The sequence below is a fragment of the Pleurodeles waltl genome, chromosome 1_2 (genome assembly GCF_031143425.1).
Source record: "Pleurodeles waltl isolate 20211129_DDA chromosome 1_2, aPleWal1.hap1.20221129, whole genome shotgun sequence".
In the NCBI taxonomy this organism is placed as follows: Eukaryota; Metazoa; Chordata; class Amphibia; order Caudata; family Salamandridae; genus Pleurodeles; species Pleurodeles waltl.
Genome location: NC_090437.1, coordinates 1,137,628,130 through 1,137,645,041, shown reverse-complemented (window position 1 = coordinate 1,137,645,041; position 16,912 = coordinate 1,137,628,130).

The window sequence follows — 16,912 nt, the reverse complement described above, 5'->3', positions numbered from 1 at the left end:
GAAGCAAGACTGAAAATACACACCTATGTATTTCACCTGTGGAAAACATACCTTGTCCAACAGCCATTGTAACATTGAAGAAATGTACAAGCTGCTTACCTCAGGAGTTGACCCCAATGGTGTGGATTTTCTTTGTGGTCATGTGGCTGCAGCAAAGGAAGGACATTTATAAGGCGATCTGTACCAGGAAGAGGAGTGGAAACTTGACATGACGGCTTGGCGGTGAGCCACATCGTAATATCGCTGACGGGAACAGGGGCTGGACTCCACCCATCAGTCCTTGTAGCCTGTGACTGCCATTGATGTGGGTGGGAGAGACTGGCGGTGGTGACAGGAAATGGCGGCCTTTCATCAGTGGGACCACCAACATCGTAATTCACCCCTTTGCTTCCTCTTCTGTTGCTCACTGACTTTAATCTTGCTTATAACTTATAACCATGTACAACGCTTCTCTGCTTTATGGCTAAGATCATGCTATAAAAAAAACATACAAAGACATACAAAGCCAAAATGTATTTAAAAGGATTATTAATAACATAATTAATATATATTTAATTAAAATGAATGTTTCTTTTTAAAAGAAATTGCACTATTAAAATAAATTATATATTTTTTTATATGTATCTTCTAGTTATGCATTAAAATATATGTTTTGAAATAAAAAAATACTTTTTACAATTTACTGCTATAAAAACAATTTACAGTAAAATAGATAAAGTAAGATCAAGGCAACTTTTTTTCAAAAATAAAATCAGCACAGATAGAAATAAAAATAAATATCTTCAGAAATAGTTCAAGAATAACAAAATATGAATTCTTAATACATTGACATATGTTTGGGGATGGGATACCATATTTATTTTTCAGGATGACTATTCCCTCTCCAAACTAAGCAACATTGGGAAAAGCGTTGGATTCTAGGAGTGAATGGGGGTTGGGGCAAATTTGCTCTTTCTATTATAAACTAAGCAATGTTGGGGAAAGGATTGGACAGCAGGGATATCAGATTTACTATTTCCACTCCAGGCCAATCAAAACCGGGCAAAATCATTGATTTCTGGAGGAGGGGAAAGGGTAAGGGGTAAGTGGTAAGGGAAGTTTTAAATCTCCTTAACCCAAACTACTGGACGGGAAAATGTTGGACTGTGAGGGGCTCATATTAACTATTCCTACTCCAAACTAAGGGCCTGATTACGAGTTTGGTGCTCCATGGACCGCCAAGGCTGCGGCTCAACCGCCATTGACTCGACGGTCGAACCACTGTATTATGATGCATGTGGTTCCATAGAGGAAAGACTGCTGCATTTCCGCCGGCCCCGCCAGGCAGCCTAGACCACCGGGTTGGTAGGAGAGATCAAACAGGCCGACTGACCCAGTATTTCCGTCACACACATTATGATGTTGCCTACTGCCAATGTGACTGTGGAGGTATAACCACCACATCCCAGCAAGTATAAATGGAGAGCATAAAGGAAGCAACTCACCTGCAGGCAGTGTTACATGTCCTGTGCTGCCATGGAGCTCATCACACATGTCTTGCAGCTGCTGCTGCTCATAGATGGAACCCAAAATCCATGACACCGTAGACTCAACTAATGGTAAGAACACATACCTACCTGTGTCATAAAGCACAACAATAGATCGTCACATCATCATCCATGATATGGGCCTTACGCTACGGCACAAAGTAGACTTGACATTGTGTCACAGGTCAGAGTCATTCACAAAGAATGACACTTACACAGCTATTAAACACCCCCTCTGGGCAGATCTCTGGCACTGCACAGCCACACTCCACAATAACAGAATTATGCTCATCTTTGGCACAGGGTCAGTGAAGTGTACAGGACATTGTATAACATAACAGCAGCACCACAGCAACATCACATTTACTAATTCAACTGACACCCTCACATAGCTCACATGCTATGGACTGTCGTCCGATTGAAGACACATATGTATGGATTTGTCATGGAACACAAATACCACTCCCATGAAACATCCCTGTAATCGACCCACACATCACCGACATTGCAACACAATGAAAGATCAAAGGGATGCAAAATATTTTCAGAGACAAATAGCCAAAGCTCACAACCCAAACAATACTTTCACAATGGGGATGGGGCATCAGGAGCATTCATGGAAGGATGCTGCCCTGGGACACCTTTCACTTTGCACATGCCTTACAACACCATTTAACATGAACTGGCCTTTCATGTATCTAAGGGACAAACAATAGTATAGCCAAATGACATGCCAATCTGCATAATGTGTAAGTGCTCGTCAAGAATGCAAATACAACAGCAATAGCATGGCTCATACATCTAGATGAAGTGGCTGCAAGGTACACACATCAAAATGGACACATGGTCACTCAAATGCAATGGAAGGTAGCACAATTGAACACCCTCCATGTGTGGCCAAACAAAACTCTTGCTTCTATACATGAGACGAATGTACAATTCATCAGGGGGACAAATCGAACACCAAACATGCTGACATTGGCCAACACAAGATGGAGTAGTTACCATAGGAAACATAACACAATGCAATGGCACCCAGATTGGATATACACCCATATCCATACAGTGTACATCTACCCTTGTCTTACTGGCACCAGCACTGCCCACAAAGTCAGATTTTGGAAACAACAGCAAATGGATCAGCAATCAGGGTGAAACACACACAACTGTAGGCATACAACACGTTACTCAGGAACAACAAAAAGGCAGAAAAGTAATGGAAGGACAAATGTGCACTTAACAAAACAACAACTTAGGTTTATTCATTCAAAATGTAGGTCAAAGGCCATTGGCAAGTCCATATGAGTCGATGCACAGTACTGTGCTCAACCTTGACTCCAGTCACTGCCAAGAAAGCTCCACAGGAAGCAGCATCAAGTGAGCAGGCAGGGATCTGAGGGATCATGCCTGAGTGTGGTTGGGTCGGATTTGGGATGTGTGAGTTTGGGTTTGGGGGGGGGGGGATTATTCTTCGGAGGAGTGGGATTCTTCTTTCGGGATATGGGTGTTTGCAGGTGGCAGGTGTGATAGGGGTGCACATGGATGTGGAGGAGATGGGTTGGAGTGTGGGTGAAGATCTCTTAGGTTTGGGGGCGGGGGTAAAGGGAGCAGGAGAAATGGCAAGGTGAAAGAGGAAACTCTTGTTGGGAAAATGGGTAGGGTCATCAGAAGCAGTTAGGGATTTGGAGGTTGAGAGAGTGGTGGTCTTGTGTGTGGGTGTTGATGCCTTGGGTGTGTGCATGTGTGAGGTATGCTTGTGTTTTGATGGTATCTGTTGCATGTGTGAGTGTAGGCATTTGCATGTCTTGGGGGCTGGGAGGTTCGATGTCCTGGGTGATGTAGGAGTGGTGGATGTGTGTGTCTGATGGGGTGGTGTCTGCGGGTATGGTGGATGTTGTGGATGTGTCTGTGTTTGTTGAGGTGGTGTCTGTGGGTATGGTGGATGTGGTTGATGGGTCTATGGGTAATGTGCCGGTGTCTGGGGGTATGGTTTCTGATGTGTGTTGGTCTGTGGATTGTGAGAAGTTGTCTGGGTGTTTGGTGGGTATGGTGGATGTGTCCTTGAGTGTTGTGGTGGTGTCTGTGGGTATGGTGGTTGTAGTGTGTGGGTCCAGCGGGTGGTGGGGGTGTCTGTTAAAATAGTGGCTGATGTGGTGTCTGTGGGTGAATATTGAGTGCCTGCATGCTGGTGTGTCTTGTGGTGCATGTGTCGATGTCTGCTGCTTGTGTATGTTGAGGTGAGTGCATGTGGATGTGGTTGGTTGGGGAATAGGGAATTAGTGTTGGGAAGAGGGAGGTGGTGGGGGAGGATTGTCTGGGGTGGATGACTGCTGTCAGTGAGGATGCCTGAGCCTGAAAAGACGTCTGTAAGCCAGACATGTCACTATGAATGCTTTCCAGGAAGGTATTTGTCTGCTGAAGTTGGCTTGCCAACCAGTGGATGGCATTCACAATGGCAGTCTGCCCAACAGAGATACTCTTCAGGAGGCCAAAATCCTCCTCACTCAAGGCAACAGAGGTAACAGGGACTAGGGCTGAGGTGCTTCAGGCAAAAGAGACACCCACCCTCTTGAGTAAGCAGGCACAGCCACCTGGGTGGGGAACAACAGGGAGGGTAGCAATAGAATTGGAAGTGGTGGACAAGGATGATACAGAAGCAGGTCCTGATAGGTCCATAACTGCTAGGGAGTGGCCACTAGTGGTAAAATCTGAAAATGACGAGGTTGATCCTGTGTTCTCCATGGCACTCTCCTCACCCCTCTGGGCCACACTCTGTGTCAGTGGTGTCATGACTGGTGGAACCATGGCCAAATGCTTTCCCACTTGGTTGCACCCTGTCTCCTTTGCTTGCCTGGGATGATGCTGCAAATACAAAGAGAACAAGCATTTGCAGCACAATAGGCCTTGCATTTACTTGTCTTGGAGCTATTGGCATCGTAAATGTCTAACTGGAATTTTTTGCCACATTATTTGGTCAACCCTGACACATATTTTGGTTGCCTCTGTCACATAATTCCAGTGTCCCTGCATGTAACTAAATGGCTAGTAGGCCTACTGAAATATTTTTTTAAACAAAGCCCCTAAAACACAAACTACTCCCAGGTGCAAGACATATTCACTTGGCAGTTGGTACAGGCGAAATTGCCCATGGGGCAACAATTAAATAATTGTACTCCAAGAATGCGTACTTACTTGATCACTGTCCCTTTACTGCAGTCAGGGGAGTCGAACAAAATGCCCATGATTTTTCACACAACGGAGGAGAGCCATCTCACATGATATTAATGATCCTCAGTCAGTCTTGAACTGAAATATTAGTTATAAAATATTGAATATTAAGTACAGCATAATTGCCTGTAAGCTCTCTTCGAGGTTAGTTTTATAAATACACGTGCACACACAGCTCAAGTTTCACAGACTCAAACGTATGTAGTTCATCAAGTCAGGTTTCTGCTTGGTATTCACAGCGTGTATCACAATATAAAAATAAAACTACAGGTCCCAGAATGCAAAGCAGAGACATACACAAAATGAGCAAATCACGTTTTGAACTAGGGAGCTGCAAAACTCTACTACTACTACTTCAAGGGCTGGCTTCCAACTTTACTATATTACAGTTCGAATGCCCTCTTGAATAGTAGTGTATCACAGTAAAAACACAACAAAGCCAGGATTTCAACACCTTACCTGACTGTTTTCATCACAGACCGCAGATACAGCTTATGAGTTGAGGTTCGCTGCCTGCACAGGGATTGGAAATGACCGCAGTGCACAAATTTCAAAGGTATTTATTAAGGAGTTCAGTAAAGCTGTAAAATTGTGCTTAAACAAATAACTCATTATTCCTGGAGGCCCAAAAACACAACCATCTTCAAATCAAAAAATAGCTTTAAAGCACTGTGCAGGAACACCGGCTTCTGCATATAAATGTTAAAGCACTAAATACTGAGGCAACATAATCTTAAAGCAACATAATTTAGTTTTACCTCAGAATTAGACCGGCTTGCTTGCTGGTGACAAGGTCAATGTAGAGTTGTTTTGGTAGGTCTCATGGCATGGAGGGTCTTTGTCTGCTGGAGGTGGAATTGCTTTATGGCCACTACCAGGTTCAATGGGTGGGTTTGCAATATGTTTTGTCATGAGCGTCTTGACATCTAGAAGAATTATCTGAAGTAGTACCTGTTGTTAGAGAGCGGATAACGTGATGGTCACTCGCGGTTCTCTGTTTGCTTTCAGTAACTCAAATGAGACCTTCTGGTGCTAAAATTGTGTTGAGACTGAAAGAGAATCTGCTTACACCCCAATAGAAGTCTGAAAGGGTTTATTAACAAAAGAAAAATGTAATAGCAGGTTAAGCCTGCAGAGGTTCTCCTAGACAAGTTGAAGCAAAACTCATTACACAAAGGCAAGGCACACTTTATCAGATCTCACAAACGGGACTGCAATGAGGGCATGTGCTTGCAACCAAACAAATAAAATGTACGGGTTTCTAAAGACTGAGATCATAAGACTAGAGGAAGACGACCCTCAGTTGTAACATGAATAGAAACATTTATAGCTGGTCAACACTTTCTCATCTTTGGAGATGCTCAAAACGTCAGCCTGGCACTTCCTTTAGGCACTTGTTAGCATGAGCAGAAAAACATGGCTGAAGTGAGTTACAGTTATGCTAATAAGATCATCCATTCATGAGTTGAAGAGGGTGCGCAGCAAACAAGCAACAGTTTCTGTTCTGGGATTGAGGACTGTTCTATCAGGGACTTTGGAAGTGTGTATCTGTAAGTCCCCGTTAGCCCTCTACCACTCTTTTTGAGCTGGTGTTTGCTGTACTCAGCAAAGCACCTTGCCAAGGATAACCTCATGCAGAACATGACAGAGAAGGGGTTCCAGGCACCACAAAAGTGATGGGGTATGAGTGGCATGTATATGGTGGTGCTGAAATGTACTACATGGAGCATGTGCAAAGGTGGGCAGAAAACAGCTGCTGACCATCCCTCTGTCTGGAAAGGTGGTGAGTGTTCAATCACTGAGGTCGTCAGGAAAAGGAATGTTTATAATTAATATCTCATCAGTGTCCTGGAGGCTTTGGTACACTCTTATAGGAATTCTATGGGAGTCTATTAGTTTTACTCAAGGATCTGAGGATTGTTGAGGGCTTTGTAGGGGACTCCTGAGCACTTCAGGTTTTAAGGAGTATATTGTTTCAGGTTTGCTGATTGTATAGTGTTGCAGCACCTCAATGCTGCTTCTCAGCTCTGTAAAGTGGGTAGAAGAGCGAAAAGTATGATATTTCGGAAAAGAGGGAGTAGGAGAGACTGAAGGTATGTAAACGGAGCATAATGTGGCGTCATGTCAGCAGGTAAGCAGCTAGATCAGGGTGTCATTTTAGGAGTCTGGGTGTGGTCCTGTGCCAGCACCCCAGCTGCTAATAGCCAGCAAGGTGTCATCCTAGGTGATGGGTGCAGTCTGATGGCAGCACCCAGGCTGCTAACAGTCAGACCTCATTCCATCCTAAGGCGATAAGGCAGGCTTTGTTCCAACGCCATTATGATGCATACATTACATATAGGCCAGGTGCCATGTTAGGGTGGTAGGTGATGCCTTGGGCCGGCTACCATGTTGTTGGAAGGTAGACAAGGTGTTGTTACAGGCAGTGCGTGAGCTAGCACTCCACGTGTGTGAGGGTGACATGAAGTTAGGTGTCATTCTAGGGCATTGGGTGATGCTTTAGGCCAGCTCCCCTGCTGTGGACGATTAGACTGGGTGTTGCTTTAGACACTGGCTGGGTGAGGCAGCACTCCCACTGATGCCATCATAGTATGGAGGGCAGTGCTTAATTTGTAAATAATAATGTGCCGGTGCCCAAAGTTCTCCTCTGAAACATGCGGGTGCTGCCATGAAATGTGCAAGCCCCGAATTCTGAGGTAGCGTAATCCTGGAGCCTTTTCGGGCCTCTTTAGTCCATTTACAGCAACTCCCTGCCCCTTCTTTTTTATACATATTTTATTGTTTTTCAACAACACAAGCTCACTGGAGCTCATTACTACAGCAGTTGTTCAGCTTACAAATTAGTCAACAATGCCATGCACATAGCTTTCTTCTACATAATCAAGTCAATGCGTCTTCCACTGGCAAAGCCCACGTCCAATCTTCAGCAACCAACAGCAACAATAAACTCCCAACTACCCTGTCCCTCCCCGCAATTGCATTAATTGTAGGATAGCAGTGCTCATCTTAATGGTTTTCGGGCCACATTGTGCGTGCTATATTTAAGCCACCTTCCTTATTGCTCCACTAGCAGGCAGTCAGGAACATGGGCACATACTCATTTCTCTCAGCGGTCACCCCGTGGCAGTATGGGGCCTTGTAAGCCCATCATATTCTTAGTCTGAAGCAGTCCCCCATAGTGGAAACCCCAACTTCTCCCCACACACTGCCAGCCCTCTCCAGTCTCCCCCATGAGGGAGTGCTGCCAACATTGTGATCGGTAGAGTAGATGAGTAGGGCCTTCCAATCCGGCATCACTGTAGGCATCTCCTCCAGCCCCTCATGATCACCTTGAATTCCTCAGTGTCCATCACATTAGGGCATTTGATACCCAACAACATTCGTATCAGACCTGGCAACTCCGGTATAGCCAGGTTACCCCCTCTCTCTGGCAGTTATCTCTCCGCCAACCATTGGACAAACCACTGCAATTGGGCCACTAAATAATATCCCTCAAAGTCCGGCACCGCTAGCCCTCCCTCTGCTAAAGGACGTTGTAGTGTAGTTGATGCGACTCATTTTCAGGAAGATTCCCCATATGAATGCTATCATTGTGGAGTCTAGTTCTTCAAAAATCTCCCGGGGTATCCACAGGGGCAGTACTCCAAAGTAATACAAGAGGCGATGAAGGGTAACTATCTTCAGTAGCGTTGTTCTACCTACCACTGATAGCGGGAGGGTTGACCAGAATGCTATGCTAGCTTTCTAGCTTTAAAGGCCCGCAGGGCACTGCCCACATTGCCATCAAATAAGTCTGCTCGCTCATGGTATATCCTGACACCCAAGTAAGACACTCATCTAGGGGCTCACTGCAGTGAGGCTACGTCCTCCGGTGGTGGCAATCCTGCAACCACTGGGAACTCCCAAGACTTCTGCAATCCACCTTAAGGCCAGTCAATTGCCCAAAGTCTTCCAGCATGTTTTTGGCCCTGGCTGGTTCTTCCTTGGCATCCTGTAAAAATAGCAACATGTCATTAGCATATACTGCTATTCTATGCCACTGCCCCTTACTTTCTGTCCTTGAAAACAGGTTCCCTGCCTCTCCCTAGCTGCAAGGGGCTCCACGGCCAAAGCAAGCAACAGTGGGGACAACGGGCACCCCTGTCACATCCTCCTCTCTACTCTATAGCTCTGTGAGATTACCTTATTCGTTCGTACCCGTGCTGTTGGGTTTGTGTATAGCAGCTTAGTCCAGGCTATGAAGCCTCCTCCTAACCCCATATGTGTCATCACTGCATACAGGAAATCCCACTCCAAGCTGTCAATCAATCACTCAATCAATCAGTGTTTAGAAAGCGCAGCTACTCACCCCTTAGGGTCTCAAGGCGCTAGAGGGGGGAGTGTAGCGAGTACCGGAAGGTGGATTAAAAAAGCTATGTCTTCAGTTCCTTTGTGAAGCTGGGGAGGGAGGTGGTTTGTCTAATGTGGATGGGTAGGGCATTCCAGGTGGTGACTGCGAGGTAGGAGAAGGAGCGTCCTCCTGTTCTGGTTTTCCTGATACAGGGTACTTCTGCGAGAGAGAGCTGGGCTGAGCCTAGGGCCCTGTGGGTTATGTGGAAGTTGGGTCGCTGGGTAAGGTAGGCTGGTCCGGTGTTGTGGAGGCCTTTTATGTGTAAGTGAGGATCTTGAAAGTGATTCTTTTCTCTATGGGGAGCCAGTGCAGTGTACGTAGGTGTTGTGAGATGTGGCAGTGTTGGGGAGGGTCGAGGATTAGTCTGGTGGCTGCGTTCTGGATGTTTTGCAATTTGTGGGTGAGTTTTTTGTTGATTCCGGCGTAGAGTGCTTTGCCGTAGTCCAGTCTGCTGGTGATGAGGGTGTGTGTAACGGTCTTTCTATGCTTAAGGGGGATCCATTTGAAGGTCTTACGTAGGAGGCGGAGGGTGCGGAAGCGGAGGTGACTGAGTTGATCTGATGGTTCAGGCTGAGGTCAGGGTCCAGAATGATTCCGAGGTTGCGGGCTTGGCTGGCCGGGTGGGCTGGTTTCCGAGGGTGGGTGGCCATCAGGAGTTGCTGCATACATTGGGTTGAAGTCCCAGGATGAGTATTTCGGTCTTGTTTGTGTTGAGTTGAAGGCAGCTGTCTCTCATCCAGTTGGCGACTGCTTTCACGCCTTTGTTGAAGTTGTGTCTGGCCTTGTCTGGTTCATTGGAGAGGAAGAGGATGAGTTGGGTGTCATCAGCATAGGAGATGATGTTTATTCCGTAGCTTCTGACGATGGTGGTTCGCGGAGCCATGTAGTCATTGAACAGCATGGGGCTTAGGGAAGATCCTTTGGGTACTCCTCAGGTGGTGGGTGTGGGTTGTGAATCCAGATTGGTAGATGTTGAGGATATTGTGGTTTTCTAAAAATGTGGTGAGTTGGCTGCTTTTTCAATTACTTTCATAGGAAAAGGAAGTAGGGAGATGGGCCTGAAGTTTTTGAGGTCGGTGGTGTCAGTCGAGGGTTTCTTGAGGAGGGGGTTGATCTCAGCGTTTTTCCAGTTGTCGGGGAAGGTGGCGGCAGCTATTGAGCAGTTGAGTGTGAGGCAGAGCTTGGGGCGATGGAGTCTGCAGCTTTGTTGAAGACGTGATGGAGGCATGGGTCCGCGGGGGCCCCGGAGTGTATGGACTTCATGGTTTTCAATGTATTTTCGGTGGAGAGGGGTGTCCAAGTAGAGATTGTAGGTTTGTTGGTGTTGGGGTTTGGAAGGGGGCATTCTGCACATGGGTTGTCCTTATTGAAGCTATCATAGCAGGTCTTGATTTTGTGGTGGAAGTAGGTGTTGAGTCTGTCACATAGTGCCCGTTGTTTCACTGTTGGGTTGGGTGAACCCCTTGATGATGCTGAAGAGTTCCTTGCTGTTGTGTGCTTGTAAGGAGATCCTGTTTTGGATAGCTTTCGTTCTGGTGTTTCTGATGAGTTGGTGGTATGCAGTGGTGGTGGCTCTGAAGTTGCTGTGGGCTTCTGGGGATTTGGTGTTTCTCCAGATTTTCTCGAGGCAGCGACAGGTACGTCTCGATTCCCGGTGTTCGGGGGTGAACCAGCTGATTCCCTTTGTGTGGGTGTTGTTGTTCTTTTTGAGGGGGGCTATGGTGTTGTCACAGTCGGTGATCCAGTTGTGGAAGGTGCATGCTGTGGTGTTTGGGTCATCATTGCGTGCGATGGTGGGGGCAGCGATGGCGATGGTGAGGGCGGCGGTTATTTTTGACCAGTTTGAATGTGATGGCTGGAGTTGGGGTCCTGGTGATGGTGGGAGTGTTTAAGGTGAAGTGGATTCATTGGTGATCTATCCATGGGAGCTCTGTGGTGTGGCTGAAGGTAGCGGAGGTTCCTGTAGTGAAGATAGGATTAAGGGTGTGTCCTGCAGAGTGTGTTGGCTCTGTCATGATCTGTCAGAGTCCTATGTTGTGGAGGTTGTCTAGGAGGGATGCAGTGTTGGGGTCTTGTAGGTTTTAAAGGTGGAAGTTGAGGTCTCCCGGCAGTGTGTAGTTGGTGGCTGCGATGGCTTGTGCGGAGATGAAGTCTGTGATGAAGTCAGCGAAAGGTATGCGAGGTCTGGGGGTGGGTATGATGGTTCCCCTGATGGTGGATATCAGGCTGGTGTGCAGCTTGAAGTGGAGGTGTTCCATCAGATTTGTGGCTCCTTTGGAGTCTTCGGAGTGTGTGTTCAGGTGGAGGTTGGACCTGTGGACAATGGCGATTCCCCCCCCCCCCCGGGTGGCAGGGGTGATCTTTCTGGGCAATTCTGTATCCCTGGAGGATGGTTATGGAGATGTCTGGGCCTGAGGTGTTGTTGGTCCAGGTCTCGGTGAGGAATGGAACGTCCGGTGTGGTGCTGTCGAGGAGGTCCCAGATTTCGGTGGTGTGTTTCTTGAGGGATCGGATGTTGAGGAGGATGCACTTCAGGGGTTTCAGGTTCAGAGAGTTGCTGCGAGTAGGTTGTGCTGGGTCCCGGGTCTTGGTGATGGTGCAGGTTTGACGGCTGTGGAAGCAGCTGAAGGGACCATGTGTGCTGCCTGGAGCTGCTTGCTTGCAGTTGTTGTTTTGTCCTGGGTTGAGTGCTGAGTTCAGCTACTGTGTAGAGGTGGCGAGTGGCAGGACCCTGGGTCCTGGCGCTGGTCACATTCGGATCTCTGAAGGGCACAGACAGGCTTGCCTTAGGTGTGCCTTCCGCAAGCTGCCATTAAGTAGGGAGGTGGGGAGGAGAGGACAGCTGGGAGGCGGGAGCGAAAAACAGCGCAAAATAAGAGGGCGGGCTGCTGGGGCAGCAGCGGCGGGGAGTGAGAGAGCGGGAGAGCGATAGTGAAGAGAGAGAGAGCGGAGTGAGGGGAGAAATACGAGGAAGGGAGAGTAAACGCAGAAAGCGAAAGACACAAAAGGAACACAAAAGAAACAGAACACAAAAGGAACAGCACACAGAGTAAAAAAAGGCGAAAGAGGAAAAAAGTGAAAAAAGAGGCAGAGGGCAGCCTAGCAGAAGAGCAGAGGTCTCCTACTAGACACCAGGGATGAGGCACAGGCATAAGCCTGCGGTCAAAGGAGGGCCTCGAACTCCTGACAGAGGTCAGAGTTCAGAGGACAGTAGGGCTTCACTTGCCGGTGGAGCTACGAGGTGGCAGAGCAGTTCACTGACTAAGTCAGTGAGGTTGTCATCCTACCGTGCAGCGGCCACCATTAAATAGGAAGGGGGGAAGAGAGGACAGCTGGGAGGCGGGAGTGGAAAACGGTGTGATAAAAGGGGACGGGCTGGAGCAGAAAAAGGTGGGCAGGGCTGTGGGGGAAGCAGCGGCGGGGATAGAGCATGAGAGCGAGGAGGGGTGTGGGGCCACAGGGGCAGCAGCGGTGGGGGAGTGAGAGAGGGGGAGAGCGCGAGTGAAGAGAGAGAGAGCGGAGTGAGGAAGAAAGAGTAAACATAGAAAGCGAAAGACACAAAAGGAACACATAAGGAACAGCACACAGAGTAAAAAGAGGCAAACGAGGGAAAAAGAGAAAAAGAGGCAGAGGACAGCCTACTAGCTCTCCCACTAGACACCAGGGAGGAGGCACAGGCGGAAGCCTGCCGGTGGAGGAGAGACTCGAACTCCTGACAGAGGTCAGAGTTCAGAGGACAGAAGGGCTTCACTTGACGGAGGAGCTTCGAGGTGGCAGAGCAGTTCACTGACTAGGTCAAACACCTTTTCTATATCCACAGCCATAATCATCTCCCCATCATAGTCCATGGCCTCCCTGTCTAGTATGAAGAGTAGACGTCTGATGTGCAGAGAGGTGCTATGCCCAGGAATTAATCCAGCCTGATCTGCATGTACCAACCACAGCATATGGGAGAGTAATCTCATGGCAAGTATTTTGCTAAGGATTTTGTAATCTACATTTAACATCAACCGGGGCTGATAGGCCTTATATTCCCAGGAAGGTTTGCTAGGTTTTAAGAGAGGTACTATCAATTCTTCACAGGATGTCAGGTAGTTGGCCTGATATTCTGGCTTTGTTATATAGTTTCTCCAGTCTGGGTGGTAACTGGCCTACATGTCATTTATCATTCTACTGTAAATCCATCTGTCCCCAGTGTTTTTCCCCTTGACATGCCCTTTATGGCTGCTTTTATGTCCTGCTGTGTAATATCCGCCCACAGTTCCTCAGCCTCTGTGGGTGCCAACTGCACTAGGCCTGCTGTGCCCAGACACTCCCCTCCAGTCTCTTCTACCCAATCACTTATGCTTCAGTATAATTGAGTGTGATATATAAGGAAACAATCATTTATCTCCTGCTGCCTAAATTCCAGGGCCCCTTCATTTGTTTTTAATTCCAGGATCGAGGTCCCCCTCTTCGCTCAGTTGGCCAACCAGGCCAGTAAGAAACCCACTTTATCACTCTCTGCATACAAACGTGCCATTTACTCCTTATAGTCAAAATATCTGAGTCTCTCTACCTTGGTGAACACCTCTTCTTTCTTATCTAGCAAGGACTGATGTATATCTGGGTTCTTAGGCCTCCATCGCTCAAGCTGACACAATTCCTCCTCAGCCACCTGTATTTCTTCTACCAAGGTTTTCCTTTTTCCCATCCCCACCGCTAACCATTGCCCTCTGAGAGTGATCTTAAATGCCTCCCACTCCATCAGTGTGCTTGATGCCGTCCCTTCATTCTCTTTGAAATAGTCTTTTATACCTTGTCAAAGTGCCTCTCTGATCGTTTGCTCCTCAAGCATTTCCGGTTTGAGCTTCCAGGTGGGTATCTGAGCCCTGGGCTGGTGCCAGTTGCAACTCAGCATTATGGGATTATGGTCTGAGATCCTACGGACTAGGTATTCCACATTCGTCAATAACTACAATTGCTTGGGTGAAGAAGCAACACAGTAACCATTGAACAAGTAGGAGGCCTGATCACCTTCAGTATTTTGCCTCATGAAGCATACATCACTTACGTATTGTCATATAATAGTAGGCCAATGAAAAAGTTAGTTCTCACATATCCCGCACAAAGGTCATGCAAACATCTATTTATCACATACACAATAATATAACAATAAGATATCATGCTCCAAAATCCTGCCATGTTGCTGACAGCAGTACATTATACTGAAGAAGGTGGCATGGAAATAATCATGTCACGCTGGAAACATATCAACAATGCACACTTCACCATGTGTAAATTGTCCTAATGGATTAATGGAGGTAGTACTAATGTTGCTCAGATATACTTCATATTTGGCATGGAAATGTACACTTTAGACAGAATGTACAAATAGTCAAGGAGATATGTCTCTCAACTCCAGATCACAATGAATCAAAGAGCCCCAGGGAAATCACAGCTACTGTATGGAACCCCTTACAATGACATACTGTGATTGCATCAGTAGAACCTATTCGTCCTTTGTATGTTGGAGAGGTATGGGGATTTGCAAGTACTTGTAGAAGGCCTGCAACATGTTGCCCAGTGGAAAGCTATATCATTGTCTCCATTTTGGTTCTGCAAACCCAGAAGTCTGTGTATGAATGGTTGTACCCAACCACATATGATTTCAACATTACTGCATGATGCATGCCATCAGTCAGGTGACAAACTTTCCCCATTTCACATGTGCTGAGCACTTTGCCACGTGATGCCATATCAATGGCATGGAAATTCACATTGTGGGTAAAAACTGGAGTCCCACCTGTCATGTCCCTCATTGCTATTGCAGTTGTACATGCCAAATGACATGCAATGATGGGTGAGGGTATGTGTGAGCCAACAATCAATGTTGACACACTCCAGTCTGTGGCGCCACATGAAATGTAGCCCCATTTCATATATCCAATTCAAAACACAGGTTGGCATGCACATATATGTGAAGGAATACAGAAATGAACAGCTACTTTTCATGAGTATTAATATGTCATGTGATGTAATGACTGTGACTGTACAATAAACTGTAGTGATAATGTGTGGAGTTTAGTATTTTGTAAACCATTGGGGAACTGCTACTCTAAAAAAATCAGCCAAAGACTGATTGATTAGATAGATTTTGACACATTCCCACCAAATTTAAATTTATTGCAATGCATTTTGTTTTCCAGATGCTTGCTATGTGACTTGTCTTATGTTTGAAGCCTATACTTCTTGTTTTGTTATTTGTATAGGTACCTTCACCATAATAACTTCATGTGGGTATTTCCGAGTTGTAACATTGGCAGGTATGTGATGCTGTTCTAGCATAGGAAGTGGACATGGATTGTTCCAGGTAATGTAGTTCAGAAGTGCCCACTGGATTTGTTTTGCGTCCTGTAGTGGGCCTGATGCATCATGTGTGTCATCAAGTGGTCATAAAATATGTAGTCCTACGTCATGAACAAGTCAGTTTCCATTCACATTGGCTAAGCACTCTTTTTGTATGACCTGTTTATACCTGTAGATGGTTCCCATCATTGTAGGCCACAGTGCCTCTGCCAAATACTGTTGTACTGCTATTTGTCTGAATCTTGTTTTATGTGATGTTGAATTACTTTGGTGTGATATGGGATAAGGCTCAAGCTGGTGACATCAATCACTTCAATATTTGCCTATTCTACAGGACAATGGCCTTCATTGGGACCTTGGTGGTACATACCGCCTACCACCGCGGCGACAGGTGCCAAAAGACCGTCACCGAGGCTGCCAGCTGTCCGCCGTATCATGACCACGGCCGTATTTCCACCAGAACCATGTTATGAGAATAAGATGGCATGGCAATGTCTCACTGGTGGGATGCTGCTGCTGGCAGCAGCTCCTCGTCCCATCTCCTGCCGGAGGACCCCTGGATCCAAGTAAGTAGGTGCTCTGACAGGGGAGAGGTGTGGGGGGGTGTTGTGTGAGTGGGTGTGTGTGTATGTCTGTGCGTGCGTGTATGGAGGTGTGTGTTGCATGTTGTATGTGTGTGCATGTTTCAGGGTGTGCATGCATGTATGTTGAGTTGTGTGAATGCCTGTCTGCGTGTATGTATGTAAGTGTGTGTGGATGTGTGTGTGTGTGAATGGATGTATGCATGCGTGGAGGAATGTTGGAATGGGTGTGTGTATCCGTGTGTGCGTGTGTGAAGGGAGGGGCATGTAAGAAGGGGTGGTCTGTAAGCGAAGGGGGGATAGGGCAACCTGGGGAGGGGGTGGGGAAGACCCCTATCAGTGACAGGGAAGGGATTCCTTGTCACTGACATGGCCTACCACCATGGGTTTCGTGGCGGTAAGGATGCCATGAAAACGATGGCGGTAGGCGGGGGTCATAATCCCTCAGATGGGCAAGTGACGGCCGCCGGGCTGGAGTTTGGAGACTCCAACCTGACAGTCATCACCGCCATGGCGGTCGGTGTGGTACATTGGCAGTTTGGCTTCAGCCAAGCAGCCAGTGTCATAATATGGAGGAAAGTACTGCCAGCCTGTTGGCAGTACTTTCCTCCATATTAACGCCAACCGCCGGGGTCATAATGACCCCCAATGTCTGGGAAATCCCTTCCTTCCGTAGTCTGGGGTCTGTACCTATACATATGTCCATTCACACAGTATGAGTCAATCATTTATGATTCCCAATAGTTCAGACATATTGACTGCCTATGTGCTGAACATTGTAATAAAACTTTTAGTTTGACCAGACACTTGTATGTGTTTGTGTGGGATGGTTGTAATCC